Source organism: Lissotriton helveticus, chromosome 8 (genome assembly GCF_964261635.1).
Source record: "Lissotriton helveticus chromosome 8, aLisHel1.1, whole genome shotgun sequence".
In the NCBI taxonomy this organism is placed as follows: Eukaryota; Metazoa; Chordata; class Amphibia; order Caudata; family Salamandridae; genus Lissotriton; species Lissotriton helveticus.
In genome coordinates this window covers 351,911,472-351,928,243 of record NC_136069.1, presented here as the reverse complement: position 1 = coordinate 351,928,243, position 16,772 = coordinate 351,911,472, and the positions used below count along the sequence as shown (strand labels likewise).

Sequence of the window (16,772 nt, the reverse complement as noted above, 5' to 3'; positions counted from 1 at the left end):
GTAAGTAAATATATTCATTTATATGTAGTTTGTAATTTATTTTCAATGTGTATGTATTAGTTAAATAATTTTTTTAATATGTTTTAATGTTTATATTTATAATTTGCTAAATTATATGTATTTTTAAATTATTTTTACATTATTATTAATACATTTAAAAAAACGATATTTTTAACTTCGATATTTTTGTACTACTCTATTTTTTTTCTCGATATTTTTGTACTTACCTTTATGTAGATAGAACTCCGATATTTTTGATTTCGATATTTTTGTGTCGATATTTTTGTATGTCTATATTCTGTCTGTCGATATTATGTCATAGATTCGTGGCCGGGATGGCTCCCTATCTAATAGATTCCCCGTTGACAGAGGGGTAAGACAGGGCTGTGTGCTGGCACCGACCCTGTTTTGCCTCTATGTCAATGGGGTAATCGCCCATTTAAATGGGGTAGAGGACGGTGATGCCCCCAGACTCGCTGGCAGCAGGGTGTCGGCGATTATGTTCGCGGACAACACCCTGCTGCTGTCTAAATCACCTATGCGGATTCAACAAGTCCTTAATGGATTCGAGGCATTCTGTGGAAACCATGGTCTTGAGATTAATACTCTCAAGACCAAATATATGATCTTTAATCCCCCATCAAAAACACGTCCCAACCCATGCATTGGTGCAAATAGGCTGGAGAGGGTCAGAACCTTTGAATATCTAGGGGTGACTCTAAATGAGAAAATGTCCTGGGGTCACCATCAAATAAAGTCTCATCTTAAACTGGCCCAACTGGCGGGAGGAGTTGTTAGCCTTATAAATAAAAACAAATCTACTATCAAGGCGATCGGTCCCTCATTAGAGATATATAGAGCACAGGTCAGGGTAGCGGTTATGTACGGTAGTGAACTCTGGGGCCACATGTGCAAACGTGAGATGGTGGCAACTGAGAACAAATTCATCAGGCAGCTTTTTTCACTCCCCCCTAGTAACCCTCTGTTGCCGATGAGGCTTGATTTGGGATTAAGGCCACTTGATGAAGATCTGGGTGTTAGGCCCCTAACCTTTTGGCGCAGAGTATGGACCACACCAGAGTTGGTAAATTACAGGTCCGAGCTGCAGGAAATTTTGACCTACTCGATTGTAGGGAATACCCCCTGGTTTCAACACATAAAAAATGAGCTTGTGCGCTTGGGACTACCTAATTTATGGTCTGATCCTGCGACTGCTTGCCTCATGGTTTCCCGGAAGCAGTTGCTTTCACTGTACCATGAAAGTAAAATCGTGGCATATAGACAGGGCATGCAGTCTGGTACTCTGTCCGATTCCTTTTTAAAGATCAACAACACTTATAAGATTGAGGGAATCCTAGATGTCATATTTCCAACTAACACCAGGAAATTGTACCTACAGTGGAGGTACGGAAGTCTACCACTCCGTGCCTTCACTAGTAAATGGACTGAGCCCTCCCTGAGTCATTGCCCTGGGTGCAACTATAAGCAGGAAACTGAGCTGCACATATTGTTTTTTTGTCGAACTTATGCGCAGGCAAGAAGGCACTGGATTGTACCGCCTGGAAAAACCTGCGCTTTACCCACTGTCTCCAGGCATATAGGGTTCTTAAAACGGATCTCTCTGGCATGGTAGTGTTTGTGGTAGCCAAATATCTGGAAACCTTCTGGCAGAAAAGAAGACGTTTAGTATACAGGGCTCCAGAATAATTGTTTAATTTTAATAAATATCAACATCCAATTAGTTCTTGTACACTTTTATTGTTTTTATGGACTAATCAAAACTGCCTGTATGATGGTATGATGTTATGTATTAAGGAATCTTGCTGCTGCTTTTATGATCTCTGATTAACTGTCCATGATGTAATTAACTTTTTTATTTGTATAATAGTTGTGTTTTATCTTTTATGGCAAATGTTGCCGAAATAAAGATGTTGATGATGATGAATAATAGCCTGTATTCATTTGTGGCATGTTTTATGGATTTATATTTCCGACATGAAGAATTTCGATTGACAGGAAACAAGCCTAAGACTAGCCTGTATGGATAGGCAAACTTCACTTAAAGCTAGCAACAAGACACCACGTCAGGTATTTAGCGCTGTGCACGTGCTGCTCTTGTTCTGTTGTAGCACATTACTCAAGTGCAGCCAGTTCATTTTACACGAAATGTCTTTTAGCCGCAAAATATTGATTCAGTCACAGGTAGGTAATGACACATGCCACCCATTATTAATCAATATTAATGGTATAGATTTTTTCCCCCTGAATTGCTTCTGTTTTTCTACAAATGAATTATGCATGTGCATACGAATGCTTTTGTATTTGTTTTGATAAGTTCTGTGCTGTAAGAAATGGCTGTTATTTCTTCTTTTTGGATACACTCTATCGGATTCACAAAGTTTTTGTGCATGTAAATCTAACTTACATATGCCAAAAAGTGAAAAATTGACAGATTTTCCATGATCCCAATAGGAATAGGTACACCCGCATATTTCATGGAGGTGTAAGAGAAGTGATTTCTCTGCACTGAATTTGTTTTCACCGGAGGTAAAAAAAATAGGAAAAGCTTTCTTTTGCATGTTTCTTCCATGTATATTACAGCAGATTGTGCACTATGCTGACAGTGAATTATGCACGCTTGCATAGTGGACCATCATTAACACTCGAAATCGACAGTTTGCTGAGAATTCCACGGCCTTCTCACAGGAATTTTTGTTATGTCATTAGCTTGTATAAATCAGTGCAAATCGTAGTCATACGTGAAAAATAACACCATTTGCACATGTATTTGCTAATTGGAACCATGGGGCACAATTCACAAACGAAAGATGGAAATATGCACCTGCATGAATAATTATTCATTTGGATGCCTGTTTATTACCTCAATGAACCTGAGTATACTTCCAAAGCAAGGGGCAGATTTACAAGCCCTTTGTGCCACTTTTGCATCACTTTTAACATGGGAAAAGTGACGCAAAAGTGGCGCAAGGGGCTTGTAAATCTGCCCCCAAGTTTCCAGGTGCTGTGCATGAAAGCTATTGTAAATTAGCATTTGTGGCAATAGAGTGGGGGTGCGGTGCCAGGATATCATTGTCAGGTGAGCCATCTGGGACAAATATGGCGTCATAAATATCGTTTTCAAAAATATTCTCCATTGGAGTTAATAATAGAAAATCTACTCCCAATAAGACAATGTTTTGTGTGTGATACTTACGGCGCTATTTATGCCAGACCATAATATTCTGACATATAAGCTGTGGTGGCAGGCTAGCAGGTGCAAAAGAAATGCTGATTAGTTGTGCCGTAACCTCTGTGCAATGACATTTTTTTTAACTTATTTTCACTACGTAGAAAATATGTGCCTTTGAGAAAGGCATTCCTCAACACCAGTACCAATTTTGAGGGCGTCCCCTACTACTGAAAAAAGATTTACTCGTTCAAGCCCATGACACCAAAAAAACAAAAAAAACATCTCCAAATTTTTCCATGGTAGAAATGATCAAGAAATACATTTTTGTGAATACCAACAACTCTCGACTATCCTGTGCATCACCTCCCTGGAATGCCTACTTCCTACCGCTGGAGCGGGTATTTACCCAAATGCGCACTACACAATGGTGGGGGTGATATTGCACACGAGTAAATATATTTAAGAGTGCAGTATTGTCTTTTGTGACTATCTTCCCCTCATAAAATCACTCTGCGTACATTAATATGTGCAAAGGGCGCTATGAATCCCCTCCCTATTGTTTTCTTACTGTTCATGCTACTAGAGCTGTCTGAGATGCTCAAGGTTAGACAGGGACATCTTGGGGAAGATTTACGCGCTTGCAAAATCTTTTTTCCGATTTATTCTCCAGCACTAAACTTGCTTAGCACTGAAAATAGCGTGAAAGTAATACAGCGGTACTTTGCATTACTTAGCACCAAGGGGGCGTACCATGCAACCAGCCAAGGTTTCTGACGCTAAATGCTATTTACTAAATGAAGTAGACACGGTTTAGTGTCAGTAAACTGTCCCCTTTTGAAGTAGGCGCAAGGAAGGAGAAATGCTTTAATTTCTCCTTCCTATTCTGACTTTGTACGTGTGCTGCACTGTACAGCACACATACAAAGACGGAAAGGCCTGATGTCAGTCTATACATTGTATTTTGTACGGTACAAAACCTATGCTAGACTCACGGAGACACCCTTGTGCTATGGCGCAAAGGTCTCTCCATAGCACACAGAGCAGCTGATTTTAGCACAGGCGCTAGGGAAAGGGGAGGAGAGAGACATATTTCTCTAAATGTGGTGCTCTCCTCTATCCTTTTACCGCGGCTTAGCATTTGCAGCTGGTGCGATGCATGAGTAAGTGGTAAATGTATGTGGCCCCTTGTGTTTAATTTATAGTTAGTGCGCTTTCTTACCATACTAGAGCCTTATAACACTCTGCCCTGTTAGTGCTCGTTAAATGCTGGTTCTTCGAAAGGTGGCCAACACTTCAAGGCAGGGCTAGACAAATCGCCCCGGTTTTGCCAGGGTGGAGAAGGCTAATTGGTAAAAATGGTGAATTAGATCTGTATCTGAGATGTGCTTGGAATTTCTGGAGGACTCTCAGAGAGCAGGCTGGGGAGAGAGAGCGCGCTTATTGAATCTTACATCAGCTCTCGGTGCCCCACCACTGACCTGTCTCTGCCATGAGAGACATAAATTGGATGGATTCATAGATCACTGGCTTAATGAAGATTCATATGTCTGCTTTTTAAATTCGGCACTGTGATTCTAAACCAACCCACGTACACCCAGGTGTTGGCCTCAAGCAGCTGCCTTTTCTATTAAGAAGTCTGTTCCTCCAGGAATGAAGCTGCACTGTTAACAACCTCTGTACTTAATAGTCCTTTTTGGATTAAATGGCGATATTTTATCTGCCCAGTGGGGTAAGATCCTCGGGGTGACAGATTTCATGTGAAAATTAGTTTAACGCCCTTCTGCCAACAGTGGGGTCCTGACGCGCTCCTGCAATGTCCAATTAGTTGCAGGCAGCAACATGCATGCAAGAGAGCTTGTTGAATGACTAATAGTGAGTGTACTTTATTATGAATTTACTATTTATCTAATCCTTTGGGTATCACAGCACTGCACGTTAATGCAGCTATTGTGTGCAGCACTGGAGATTATCTAGAACATCACTTCAGCAATGTCCGAAGTTTCTTTCAAACTTAATAAAGTTGTATTTTTTATGATTCGTCATTAGAAAAATAGGAGCAACATTTTCCACAAATCGGATAAAAATCTTATGGCCTGATTCACAAAATGCATTTCGTAGTATGTAGCGAAGTACTACAATAGTTCTTCTTACTACAAAATGCAATTCTCATAGCTATGAGTGTAAATCTCCACTTCCACCACTCCTTTCTTTTCTATAGGGAAATCCTCTCATGTAAGTTTACTTCCTAATAGCAAATAGGGAACGTACCAGGAGAAGTGTCAGAAAAAGGGGAATATTTACTACTAAATGGGACGGAGTTTAGGGAGGAGTAAGGAGTGGTCTAGTTGCGCTAAGGATCTCTGATGAGAGGGACAGGCACACACCTACAAAAGAACAAACCCATTACTAATCACAACCTGCACTTCTCAAGTTACTGTAGCCCAAAAAAATAGCAAATGTACTCCAGCTTAGACAGGGAGTAAGAACAGAAAGCGCCACACATGGCAAATCACTGGTACTGCAAGATTTCGCCATAGAAAAAAATGGAAACAGGGACTTAAAATAGATTCATAACACACTAACCTGATTAGACACTCAAAAGTGTCTGAGCAGTGAGGGGAGAGAGAATTATTTGGAATATTGCATACTGTCTCCCTATCCAGGATCAAATCACACCACAGTGTATACTATCACATAGAGTTGACGTACCATGTCAATGGTTAGACCCTCATCCCCAATATTAGTAGTATGCTTAATCATCGGGTCTCATCCTGGTCCGTAAAAATGAGAATGGGCTTGAATGTATTCCAGGGAGCACTTTAAGATTTTTCTGCCTGCCGGGGACGTATATAAAAATAACTTGGGCCACCCGGGTATCCCTTTTTTGGTAGTGGGTGTCTGTGGTATGATCAAAAGAAAGGTCCACATGCCTATTAGAAACAATGATGCTCCACTGTAACTTCTTGTCAACATGTTTCAGCCCTAGCTGATGCCCCACACAGGTCCAAGGCTTTCTTCAGAACAATAATACTAAGCACCCCGGAACTTACATGAATGTCATCAATCGTGCATGTTTCTTGTCCTACTCTACTCAGTATGGACGTAGCACACAGGGGTAATAACTCCACTAATTTTTGTAGTGTGGCCGCACTCCTATATCAAAACAAGCATTGGCAACGTCAATAGATCTGGCTTTAAAGGAATGTTGCATGGTAATGTGAAAGATTACAAATAAATAGCATATGTATTTGTGTGGAAGCAAAGAACTGCAAAATAATATTGGTGTAAGTTAAGAGGTCAGGTGACAGTTGCACTATCAAACAAAGCTTAAAAATCCATTTAGGTTAATGACTGCCTTCTCTACTCAAATCAAAGTTCTCTAACTGTATGAATCATAATTTGCAGTACATCATAGTTTCATAAACACCTACGAAACTGGCCAACTGACAGCGACATGCCACAATGGGTATATTGAAACATATCAAAATGTATTTGTAATCAGTTTGTTAGACCTGGCACCATTGGTGTAGGTCTCCCTTCCATTTGTTCGCTATGCCGCCTCTGTTGTTGACATGTTTTTGCTGGTTTAGACGCTTTGGGCACTTTGCCACTGCTAATCAGTGCCAAAGTGCAAGAGCTCCCTAGGATAAATTGATGTATTGATTAGTGACTACATGATTGGCTTATTAGATTTACTGTCAGGCCCTAGTACAGTACACCGCATGTGTACCCAGGGCATGTAAGTCAAATGCTGCTGGTGGGCTTGCAGCACTGGTTGTGCCACCCACAGGAGCAGTGCAGAAAATGTGTCTCAGGCCTGCCATCACAGAGCCTGTGTGCAGTCATGTACTGCCATGTCGTCTTAGTAAGTGCACCCACTTATCAGTCCCCAACCTTCCCTTTGCTGCATGTTAGTCACCCCTAAAGTAGGCCTGCGGGCAGGGTGCATTGTAAGTAGGAGGTAGGACATGCCCTGATGCGTGTGGCATGTCCTGATAGTGAATTACAGCAGTTTCCGTTTTTCACTACTTCAAGGCTACCTGCTCCCATAGGCCAGAATGGGCAGTTTGATTAGAACAACTTATAATCCTAACTGACCCAGGAAACATGGTAGAAAAACGAATTTAGTATGCCTGAACTCAGAGTGACAAACTACATATTTTAGTGAAGTTGGTTTTAACTTTTTGTGTTTGAAAATACCACCTTTAGAAAGTAGGTATTTTCTTGCCTAACCATCCACCCTGCCTCAGCTAGCTTGTGTATTGTGTTTCTGGGTTTGTGAGTGACAGGGGATGGGAGACTCCAGGAGACAGGGTGAGTCAGCCCAGGGCTGAATAGACTCATATGCAGGTAGAGTGGTGGGAGGAGTAGCACCTGGGTCTGAATAGGGCTGTGCTTGCCTTCCATAATGCTGGCTCCACTTCCCGTGGTGCGTCTGAGGACTGTGCCCACCCTGACAAAGGAAAGAAGGAGTCCTGTAAACAAAGTGCTCCAGAACTGCACAGAAGTGGTTTGGACTAGGCACAGACACTCTCTGCTTTCAGAGAACAACGAGAATAGTAGTATAAATATTGGGGCCCAGACCCCAAGACTTTAGATCACTTCTGGGAATCAAGACGACCCTTTGCTGAGGAGAAGAACTGTGGAACTGAAGGAGGAAACTACCCCAATACTGCGTGTTGTTGGGATTGGCGTACATTGGTTGCTTCATTGCCTAATAAAGGAGAAGAGGACTGCGTGTGCTTTTCATCATCTTGAGAAAGATCTCCAAGGTCTTGAACTTGAGCTTGCCTCCTTCCTGAAGTCTAAGGGATACCAGACTTCACCCCTTCTGTCTGCCTGCATCTAGAGCTGCGGTTCTAGTTGCTACAGAAGGAAAGCGTGACATCGACGCCAGCGAGTGACACCCTAACCTGCCCGAAGCCGTGAGCGCTGCTCCAACTTGTGACATCGGCCCGACGCTTGCTGCTGTACTGCATCGACTCCGACACCGCCAACATCAACGCGGAATCGATCCTCGACGTGAGTGACCCAGAAGCCATCAACAACCCAACATCATAAGAAACCGTGGTTTTGGCGCCATCGTGTTGTCACCTCTCCGACGCAGTAAGGAACCGTCGTCTCACCTCCCCTGCGCTGCAGTAAGGAACCAAGTCAACACCTCCCCTAGTTGAGATCCCTTTGTCTGTGGGACCTGATGTCTGGAATCAGTTCCAGACAAACCACTTCTGCCTAATGGCCCTTTAGCAATAGGGATATGAAGAAACTGGCAGTTTATCTTCCAACTGGGATGATTAGCGAACTATCTTACCCGGTTGTGTCTAGACTCTCCTGTTTTTTTTGGGAGAGGAACCATTTTTCTTATCTATTTGCCCCGATTCAATGGTACTTATATTTACACCATCTTAAGATGGCCGCCAGGGTAGACAGTTTCTGCCTTTTACCCATTAGCCATACAGAACTTCAGAAACTATTAATCTGCTGGTACCTGGGAACTTTAGTGATGTATCTCCCTCTTAGCCGACCTGCTCCCGCTTGGAGGAGCGTAACGGTCGCTGTTACCCTTGGGCTAGGACCCGTTGTTATTCTAACTAACACCATCTTAAGATGGCCGCCAATGTCGAAACCTGGCCACTTCCGGGATCAGTTCGCCCCCCTCTTTTTTCCTCAACACCGGGCTCTAATTGAGGATTTAAAAATAACGCGGGGAGAATGATTGCTCACAGGCGTGCCGGTAGTGAGAGCCGTCGGAGCGTGTAACCGAACCCATATCGATTGCATCACGTCTTGAAACTGTGGTAAGCACATTCGCACTCCCCTAAATAGCGCTTAGTCCCTGTAGGCCCTTATGGCCCCAAATCAGATCCCCTGAGCCGCAAGCGACTGGCCCATGTGGCGTTTTTTTAACCTACTTGTTTTACCTTTAGATCAGCCCGTATTTGGAGAAGATTGCTCTCCCTCACCAAGCCGGCCGGACCTGCTATTGCGCTATCTATCAGCGACAGCAGCCGCCTTTGAGGTAGAATGCATGCCCTTTTTAAACTCTGAGCGCCAGCCATCGCGACAGTCATGTGTGTTTGAGTCAGGAGTCTTTATATGTGATAGAGCCCTGATGAAGATTGTATCTATCGCCCGGGCTATTACGGTTCGCTTTTTGTGCTAGCTGTGAGTCTAACGCCCGTTATGTAAGAATCCTGCCTCTGAGCATATTTTTCAATCTGACACCTATGTAACTGGACTTAAGCCTGTCAAATTTTAGTGCCCCAGTCAGGGTACTAACATCTACGGATTAGGAAGCTTAGAACGCTATGGTGACGTATAACGTTTCTCCCTTGTTCTACTCTATTCAGGCTTATCTATATGACATAACTCTGTGGACCCCTGAAATCACCAACGGGTTCCCTCTTGAAAGCCTGGAGGCCTATTTAGGCCCCGCTTTCTTCTAGATCTCTCACAGGTATATAATTGAATTTAGTCTGGTTGTGCTCATCCTGTTGACCAGTCTTAATGGGAAATTGAAACACCTAAGACGTCTCTCCCCTTCTGTTTTTTCTACCCCTTATTCCATATATAGAGGAGGGGAGCCGCCTTAAAGAAACCTTGAGAATATTGCCTGCACTGACCTGTCAGTGAACGCTTGAAATAGGAGTCTGTGATCAAGCCTTACTCCCTACCATGCATGGTTGGTAGGAATCTGAAATCTGTATTCCTGGTGAGTGGCTTCCTATGTTTTCCCGGTTTTCCATTCCCTGGGAATTTAGCCCTACGGACTTAGTCCTATTGTTAAATAGATGCCTCTTTCCTGTGGGGAGGCGGTGATAAAAGAAGGATTCCTCGAGTGCGGGTGGTCTATCTTTAAAGATCCTAATGAGACCCCCGGGGACGCACTCTATGAGACTAACGGACCCCAGAAAAAAATGAACGAATGAATGGTGGATGTGTTACAGAGTGTGATTCAGTATGGAAATTTTTGATTCTCTGTTACCGGAGCCTTGTGTTTTTTACAATTTTCTAACTAATAATGGAATGCATATTGCTGCTGTTTTTTATATATGTATATATTTCTGTACTTTCAGTGGTGTTGTCCCCCACTCTGTGGTACCTCTTCGCCCTGAGGAAGGTGCGGCCTGATTTGGGCCTTACACCGAAACGCGCGTTGGCGTATTTCCTGCTGGTGGCAGAACCTTCATGTTTCAGATGACCCTTTCCATCCTTTTTCTGCCCCGCTTTGTCCTCTTGTTTGTGTAACATTGTCCATCTTGATTGCACTCATAGGCATTGATGTACCTTTTGTGAATATAGTGTATGAATGTGTGTAGGAAATTTTTGAATGTAAGATAGTCGAAATTGAACTTTGAGGTGTGTGGTGTGTGTGGGACCATAATTTTCATTGAAACTGTACATATTTTAACACATGTAATGTTTTTTTCATTCCAAACAAATAAATAGGAAATAAAAAATAAAAAATTGTGATAACATGGTTGATAAATAAAAGAAATTCTAAAAAAAGTTTCTATGTGTATCTGGCTCTGATACTACCTGTTGTCATCCGTGTATAAATTTGGGGATCCTCTTGTAGGACCTTCGTATATATTTCTGGCAGGGTTTTTGCTGATTCTTTTTTTGCCAAAACCTCCCCTAGGTCATAAGGAACCAACGACGCCCAGCGCTAACGAATCCGCACATCCCCAACGTCGGGAGCTGTCTTTAATTTTCATCACTTTTCCAAGGTACTGTTCTTTGGGGGTCTGCGTGACTCCGGGCCCGACGCCGCGCACCTCGCGGTCGGCACAGTACTTTGGGATTTCTCTTGTCACGACATTGTGTTAACTCTATTGCTAGAGACTGAATTTAACTGAACAACCTATTTTGGAACATATTGTGAGCACTGTATTGTGGATTTTTGGTCGTTTGAGTCTTGTGTTAAGTCTATATAAAAATACCTATTTTTATAAGTACAACCTGTGTGGTGTCCATCTGTAGTGTTGTCACTGTATCACTGTATGTGTTCACAAATGCTTTACACACTGCCTCTGAGATAAGCCTGTCTGCTCGTACCAAGCTACCAAGCGGGTGAGCAGGGGTTATTTTAGTAGTGTATCACCTTTCCCCTGACTAGAAGCAAGGGCCCCAATTTGAACCATTGCCAACTAGAGACCCCAAGTTCTAACACAGTTCATAATAATTGGTAATTAAATGGAGAATAAATAACAACAAAGAACATGCCACCCCAAACACACTCAACCATACAAACAACCAAACTCATACACACTCATTCTATTGCGTTCTGAGATTCAGGAGTCTATCAATACATACAAAAAACACACTAACAAATGGACCAACATTACCATATGACATTCACATCAATAATAATACATAAAAAAACATAAATCATTAAATTGATAAAAAATAATGAATTAAACAACAATGCAAGGGACAACAATATATCGCATAATTAGTAGAGTCCAAATCAACAAATCGGACTGAAAAATTGGTATTAGGTATTTGTGGTCCAAGAAGTTTCAGCGCTGACGCACGTTTCAGTTGTCGACCCCAATACGGGTCTCACCTTCCTCAGGGCGAAGGTATCAACGGCAATGGCTGTGGGACGTGCCTGGGCTTCGTATGGAGAGAGCAATCAACAAATGGCAAGGTCCCTAATGTGGGGACAAAGTGAGCCCAGAATAGAACCGCAGATGGAAGACAAAGCTAGAACTGGCATTCCTGAATAAAGTAAGAAGGTCCTATACATCAATACTCGGACACTGGTGGAGGCATAGATGAAGCATCAAAGAACATTCCACTAGAGGTAGCCCGACTGCCTTGTGAAGACAGCTGATAGGGTCAAAAAAAGAATCCACACTGCAATTCATGTGAACGCTCCAGCGCCAGTCTGGAGGCTGCACGCAGGACAGAGTAGCCGGTCAAACGCAGGATCAGCTGGGCCGTCCTTAAGGGAGGTGCGGTGTTTAAATACAAGGTCAGTCCGCGGTCACCTACATCAGAGGTAGCGGGCATGGAAGACAGCTGATAAAGTCTAGAAAGTAGTAACTTTACAATATTAAGTTAATCTTGGATTAAATATTGATTTGGTGTAAACCCATTCAGTAGTTTTTAGAAATTAGTATTTGAAATTTTGAAATGTTCCTTGAATTAGGCATGGAGTGGTTACATTTTAAAGATATCTGAACAGTTAATTTCCTTATCCTCCACAGATTTGTAAATCAACAGAGAATTCACAAATCCAACTAAATAATAATGGAACCCCATTGGAGAAGAGAGCTTTCCTCCCGTCATTCTTTGCAGATGCCTGGATTTTGCAAATCCATTGCATTCCTATTGGCTGGCCGTCACAGTAAAATACTGTTTTGGTTGCCATTACCCAACATGGTGCACTGAGCATCATGCTGGGAAAAAACAACATGCATAAGAGAAGAGGGTAAATATATTGTGACCTCCAGGCCACGTAGTGAGGCCCAAAGAGATTCCTGCGTAATGCAATAAAGGTAAAAACATATAGTTTATAGTGGGATAAACAAATTTAATATAGATTCAGAAAGTGGAGCTTCAGGATTTGCAAATCCAGTATATGATTTGCTAATCCTACAGATAAATGGAAAAAACGAAATTAGAGCACTACTGCTGCACTTGTCCAATGGTCACATGTTGATACATACGTGGAGGGGGTGAGAGCAGGGCTGGGGTCTCCACCAAAGGCTATGAGCTGTGGGTGTTGGCAACTCACAGAGAGGGGCTGCCAGAAAGGAAAAGGTGAACACACTCTGACCACCCAGGTCTATGTGGGAGGATCCCCACAGGACCTCCCCAAAGTTTTAAAAACATTAAAAAGTTGGTACAGAGTCTGTGAACTAAATATATGTATGCATGTATGTAGATGGTGTTTCTATAGTGTGGACCTAGCCAAAAGGCTGCGTAGCACTATACATGATCAACGCTTTAAGTCAACGAGTAATAGAGGAGGAAGCTGGGTTGTGTTCATTTAATGTATTGTAATGTAGTGTTCTTTACAAAGGTGAGCCTTCAATTCTTTCCTACAGTGAAGCTGCATTCGGACAGTGCTGGTGGATCTGGGGATGTTGTTCACTCTGTCTCACTTATTCTCTGACTCTCTCTGACTCAATCAGCCTCACTCTTTCTCTGACCCACACAGTCTGTGACTCACTCAGCTCCACTCATTTTCACTCATTCTCAGCCAATCAATCTTTCTCTGATTCATTCAATTGCACTGTCTCAATCATTCTCACTCATTCCTACTCAGTCCCACTCATTCACTCATTCTGACAAAATAAATCTCACTGATATTCACTCTGTCTCACTCATTTTGATTCACTCAGACTGTGACTCACTTGGTCTTAAACACAGTAACACTCAGTTACACTCAGCCTAATCTCCCTCACTCACTATCATTCATTCTCCCTCATACTCACTCATCTTATCACTCCTCACTGACTGACTCCCGTTAGTGATTCTCTCGTTTTCACTCACACTCCCACACACACACTCCCCCTCATAGACACATCTTAGCCATAGACATACACTCTTACCCATATGCTTAGCACACAACATTTAAAAGCTTTAAAGCCTTTTTTACTTACTTTGCCGCAGGTCCCGTTTGGAGTCCTGCTCATTTAAGCTTCCAGTGCTGGGGCATGAAACTGAAACATGGAATCTGCACAGTTATGACCAGGTTTCAATCTTATACCCCTGCTCTGAATACCTCCAACTACTATGATGTATGGATCACTGGTGCTGGTTTTTGTTGTCATGGGCGAACAAGGATCATGCGTGTGACATAGGCATATCTCACGGATTGCAGCCTTTCTGGAGTAGGATGAAAGCCCAAAGCACTGCCCACATGGTAGTGGAAGGCTACTGCCTTTGCCAGAAGTTAAGGAGCACAAGTGCGGTGGTGAGCGCATACTGTGTAGTGATCAATAGAAGTAAGCAGCCCTTTTTTGCTGTGTCACTGGAGTGAGGCCTACAAGCTCACTCATGTAAATGTCCACTGCTGTGAGTTTAACTCACCCGTGCCCTACATTGGGTTAGTATGTAGTGCTGTGGTGCATCTGTGTTATGTGCATGGGCTGGATGTACATGTGTCTGTGAATGGTATAATACATGGAGTATTCTTAGTTCCATTTTGAGAGACCCCAGGCTGACTGGAGGAGCATGACAAGGTAGAGGAGTCCCCCCAGATGGATTTTTGAATTGCTGCAATCCTGTAAGCTGGGTTTGACACACTGGAGGAAGGGAGATACAGGCTCTTCAACATACTTATAGTAAATGTAGGCAACCTCATAACGAAAATCTCAATTCTATACATATTCTTAAAGTTGTCAGGAAGCAGATACCTCACAATGCAGTTCATTATTGTGTCAACTTCTCCTGATGAAATACAATGCATACAATTAAAGATATAAAAGTGGTTGCAATATTATTTGATACCCAATACTCCATAAGTAAAGTTGACTCTGCCCTGTCAGGTATGTAAAAAAGAGATTTGTAACACAGTTGGTTATACAGTGCATTATCGCATAGACTAAGCACTGCATATTCGAATTTAAGAGACACTATCTGCCATGGTTTTAGGCTGACTGGAGTCTTAAAAAATGTAAGTGCTGGGGGAGCAAGAAATATAAAGGCATGTGCTTCGTTTGGCTGGAAATGTATCAGCATTTGTAGACATATCAATAGTATACAGGATATTACACAAAAGCATACACAAAGCAACATAATAACACAAACATAATAGGACACAACACAACAAAATGGTTCAAAGAGAACACAATACAACAACCACAGTGCAACACAACAGCATCATATTACAAGAATGCCTCACAAAACACCTCCTCTGTACAGTGCTGCCTAACTGTATTCCCATGTGAAATACCCTCCTATGAATTGGTGAATAACAAGCTCTTAAACCTTATGAGCCTCCTTGTTTCTTTTTTATGTAATGCTGACTGCATACATCATCTAACTGTCTTAATTTGATACCTGTTGGGAATTGTTGTTTCATATATACCCTACACCCATCCCGACGTGGTTTATGGGTTTTACTCGTGTTGTTCTTGCACATCACAAAACACACAGCAGTACAAAACAAACAACAGAGGACATCACAACAAAAACACAATGCTACACAGAAAATATGCCAAACCTTTTTGTCACAATTGACACCTCCATAAAGCTTCTTTCATAATAAAGGTAAAAAGTTTTTTTGTCAGTCCGGCATTAATTTAACACCAAGGATACTAAATAGCCTCAGTGTTGGACTTAGCCCTCTCTATATGGTCACCTCCAAACTTTTTGCCTTCACCCTTCCTGTTTTCTGAATATGTTTTTGTTGGCATTATGACTCTGTGCACTTTAGCAGTGCTAAAGTGTGTGTGTTCTCTCCCAAAAAGAAAGCAAAAGTGGCCTACACCTGATTGGTGCATTTAATTTACTTATAAGTCCCTAGTGTATGGTACTACAGGTACCCAGGGCGTACAAATGATATGCTCCTAAATTCATTTTTTTCATTACTGTAAAGGCCTACCTCTAATATAGGATAACATTGGGTTACCTTATCACATTTAATAAGTACTACATTTTGATTGATAACAGGTACACATATCATGTTTGGTCTCAAATGAATTGTCCATTTAAAATCCTCTTTGATGGTAATGCCGTATTTTAAGTCACAATTTTGAAAATGTTCTTATTCTAACCATTTGGTGCTTGCTGCCAGTGTCCTGGGTCACATGCCTGTCAATGGATTAGCTGTTGGGCTTTGTGTATTCCTCCCACCCAGTGAGACAAAGGGGGACTAGATGTTGGCAGGATGTGCCATCCTGTCAAGATGTTTGGGGGTGGAGCTATTCCCTGTCCAACTTACATTTCAAAAGGCTGCCACCAGCACACACCTAAAGGAAGCTGGCACATGTCTTTTGTCACCCCAGAGTTCTTGGAGCCTGGCAGGGAAGGGAGGGCACTTTCCAGGTCGCAGATGTGGGGGATAGCCTAGAAGATTCCCTCCACATAAAGGCTGGCATCAGGTGTACTGGACATCATGAACAGCTCTTCAGTACCCTTTTAGACCTTTGGATAATTACAGAAAAAGGATTGCCTTGTTTTCCAGAGGACTGCCCTGCTGCCACCAGAGGACTGACTTGCTGCTTGTGGCTTGCCTTGTTCTCCAGAGGATCGCCCTGCTGCTACCAGAAGCCTGCCCTGCTGCTTGAGGCCTGCCCTGTTTCCCAGAGGACTTTCCTGCTGCTTGAGGCCTGTCCTACTCTCTGAGAAGGGGGACTGGACCAGCTCCATTTATCCCAGGCTAATTTGACTGACTGCAAGGGTCAGTTGAGTGACCTACTGTTCTGAACAACAGGTACACAAAAAGCTCCATAGGCCTCCCTGCGACTGCCCAGCTGACCTGCTGCAACTGGACCCACCTGCACCTGCAACTAGACCTGCCTGAGCCAGGCTGGCCTCTACTAAAGTGAGTCCATGATCCTCAAGATGTGCTTCCCCAGGTTTTGGCCCCTTGGCTGTTATTATAGTGCTTTCCTCTTCAATG

At 42.7% G+C, this 16,772-nt stretch overlaps 1 long non-coding RNA gene across 1 annotated transcript in view; it reads right to left on the bottom strand.

Annotated features, from left to right (window-relative positions):
- Window positions 1-16,772, bottom strand: part of LOC144771634 (uncharacterized) — a 220,887-nt gene that overhangs the window by 17,635 nt on the left and 186,480 nt on the right. The gene's annotated exons all lie outside the window — the stretch shown is intronic.